Raw genomic sequence first — 3,158 nt, forward strand, 5'->3', positions numbered from 1 at the left:
AAAAAAAAAAAAAGAAAATGGGCAGACCAGCCAATCTTCCTGAACCTGCTGCACCCAGTCTCCTGGGAGAAGCAGTGGGAAGCCCATGGCAGGCACCACCTCTGAGACTGGAGCTGGCAGAGGGGGGGGGGTGGGTGGGTGGAGCATGAGACACCTGGAGGAGTCAGCAGGCAAGTCCAGAACCTAGAAGTTGTCAACAAGGTGTGCCTGTGGCAGCAAGCACAGAAGGGAACATGAAAGTCAGCATTAGAGATTCAAGTATTCTCTACCAAGGTTTGATATGGGAGAACTGGAACAAGACAGCTTTGAGAGTCAGGGAAAATCAAACATGGAATTGCCTAAGCCCAAGAACTGGAAGTTGCTGTGAACTATGATGCCACAGCACTCTACTGAGGGCAACAAAGTAAATCTAAATAAATAAAATAGGCTTGGTACCTGTAGCACAGTGGTTACAGCTCCAGCCACATACACAGAGGGTGCCTGGTTCAAACCTGGCCTGGGCCAGCTAAACAATGGCAACTGCCAAAAAAAAAAAACCAAACAGGCATTGTGGTGGGCACCTGTAGTCCCAGCTACTCAGGAGACTGAGGCAAGAGAATCGTTTGAGCCCAAGAGTTTGAGATTGCTGTGAGCTGTAATGCCAAGCACTCTACCTAGGGCAACAAAATGAAACTCTGTCTCAAAAAAAAAACAAAACAGCGTAGCTCAGCAGCTAGGGCGCCAGCCACATATATTGAAGCTGGCACCTTCAAACCAAGCTCCGGCCTGCCAAACAACGACTACAACCAAAAAATAGCCGAGCGTTGTGACGGGCACCTGTAGTCCCAGCTTTCTGGGAGGCTGAGGCAAGAGAATTACTTGAGCCCAAGAATTTGAGGTTGCTGTGACATCATGGCACTCTACTGAAGGTGACAAAGACACTGTCTCAAAAAAAAAAGGAGATGGCTCAGCGCCTGTGGCTCAAGTGGCTAAGGCGCCAGCCACATACACCTAAGGTGGCAGGTTCAAATCCGGCCCTGGCCCACCAAACAATGATGACTGTAACCAGAAAAAATAGCCAGGCATTGTGGTGGGCACCTGTGGTCCTAGCTACTTGGAAGGCAGAGGCAGGAGACTTGCTTGAGCCCAGGAGTTGGAGGTTGCTGTGAGCTGTAATGCCATGGCACTCTACCCAGGGGGACAACTTGAGGCTCTGTCTCAAAAAAAAAGGGGGGGTAACAGACTTAAATAGGTTTTGGGGGGTGGTGCCCGTGGCTCAAGGAGTAGGGTACTGGCCCCATATACCAGAGGTGGGGGGTTCAAACCAGCCCTGGCCAAAAATAGGTTTTGGGGGTTTTTTTTTGTTTTTTGAGACAGGGTCTCATTCTGTTGCCAAGTCTGGAATGCAGTGGTGTCATCATAGCTCACTGTAGCCTCAGACTCATTGGTTCAAGCCATCATCATGCCTCAGCCTCTGGAGTTGAAAGCTGTGACTAGAGGGGCATGCCACCCATGTCACTCGTTTTTTAATGTTTTGTAGAGATGAGGGTCTCACTATGTTATTCAAGCTGGACTTGAACTACTGAGCTCAAGTTATTCTCTCACTTCAGAGTTCCATAGTGCTGGGATTACAGGTATGAGCCTCCTGGACCACCTTTAAATGGGTTTTTACCAAAGAAAAATCTTCATCAAGGAAATGCAAATTGAACCCACAATGCAATACACTTTGGTTAATTTTTTTTTTTTTTTGAGACAGTCTCACTTTGTCACCCTTCCTAGAGTACTATGAGGTCATAGCTCACAGTAACCTCAATCTTGGGCTCAAGTGATTCTCTTGCTTCAGCCTCCCCTAGTAGCTACAGGTGCCCACCACAACGTCTGGCTATTTTTAGAGAGTTGAAGACTTTTTTTGGCACAATGCTATCCATTTGCCCCAGCACCACCTGCTGAAAAGAAACAAGGATGGCAAGAATCAAAAAGAGACAGGTTCGAATCCAGCCCGGGCCCGCCAAACAACGATGATAGCTGCAACCAAATAGCCGGGCGTCTGTGGCCCCAGCTACTTGGGAGGCAGAGGCAGGAGAATGGCTTGAACCCAGGAGTTAGTTGGAGGTTGCTGTGAGCTGTGATGCCAGGGCGACAGCTTGAGGCTCAGTCTCCAAAGTCTTTCTGGCCAGGTGCAGTAGCTCACACCTGTAATCTCAGCACTCTGGGAGACCCAAGCAGGAGGATCTCTTTGAGGCCAGGATTCAAGAACAGGAAGAGCAAGGGAGCAACCCTGTCTCTACTGAAAATAGAAGTATTAGAGGGCATGGTAATCCCAGCTGCTCGGGAAGCTGAGGCAGGAGGATCACTTAAACCCAAGAGTTTCAGGTCCCAGAGGCCACAGTACTCAGGGCAGCAGGAAGTCTGCGTCTTGGAAAAAAGAAAATGAAGAGGGGATATTGGCGAACATTAATATGCTAGAGGGGCCAGCATTGTGCTCAAGTAACAGCCATTTGGGGGACAGTAGTCGGGGAGGACAGCCGCGTGGGGCTAGCCCTGCGCTGGCAGGAAACACCCACGCGAACGAAGTTAGTGAGAACTTAACCCCACTTCCCGCATTAACTCCCAGAAGTCCCGGGACACAGCGACAAGCGACGACGCCCAAGGCGCAGGCTGACCCGCCAGGTCGGGGAGGGCCGCCCACGACCCCCGCCGGCCACGCCTCGAGTGGCGCGGGCGGACGACCACAGCCAGAGGCCTGAGCAGGAGTCCCGCCCCTCCTGGGAGACGGAGGGGTGCCCCGGGGCGTGTGGCGGGAATGTACTCCTTTACACAGACCACACTAAAGGTATTCCCAAGTGAAAGTGACGACATTAGTCCGCGGGGCGCGCCCACGAAGTTCCGCACCGCAAGATGGCGGCAGCGCGCCCCCGCCCTTGGCGCATGCGCGCTGGCCGGCCTCGCCCGGAGAGCGGAAGTCGCGTGACCCCGGAAGTGAGACCCGCGGGCGGCGGCCGACGACATTCGTCACTCGGTGCGGGAGGGAGTGAGACCCGCGCGGCCGACCCTCCGGTGAGCAGCTCTGCGGGGCGGGGGCGGCGCGGTGGGAGCTGTGGCTGTGCGCAGAGGGCTGCGGACGCCGCCTTTGTCTGCGCCCCGCCCAAACAATGATGACTGTAACCAGAAAAAATAGC

The 3,158-nt window shown here is 53.2% G+C and overlaps 1 protein-coding gene across 1 annotated transcript in view; it reads left to right on the forward strand.

Annotated features, from left to right (window-relative positions):
• Nucleotides 1-2,933: 2,933 nt before the first annotated feature.
• ARHGDIA (Rho GDP dissociation inhibitor alpha) overlaps nt 2,934-3,158 on the forward strand; it is a 3,604-nt gene continuing 3,379 nt past the window's right edge. The window contains exon 1 of the mRNA XM_003786056.2: nt 2,934-3,036. The gene's annotated coding sequence lies outside the window, so the exon portion shown is untranslated. The remainder of the gene's footprint in view (nt 3,037-3,158) is intronic.

Source organism: Otolemur garnettii, unplaced genomic scaffold (assembly GCF_000181295.1).
Source record: "Otolemur garnettii isolate 467f Iridium unplaced genomic scaffold, OtoGar3 scaffold00018, whole genome shotgun sequence".
Classification (NCBI taxonomy): Eukaryota; Metazoa; Chordata; class Mammalia; order Primates; family Galagidae; genus Otolemur; species Otolemur garnettii.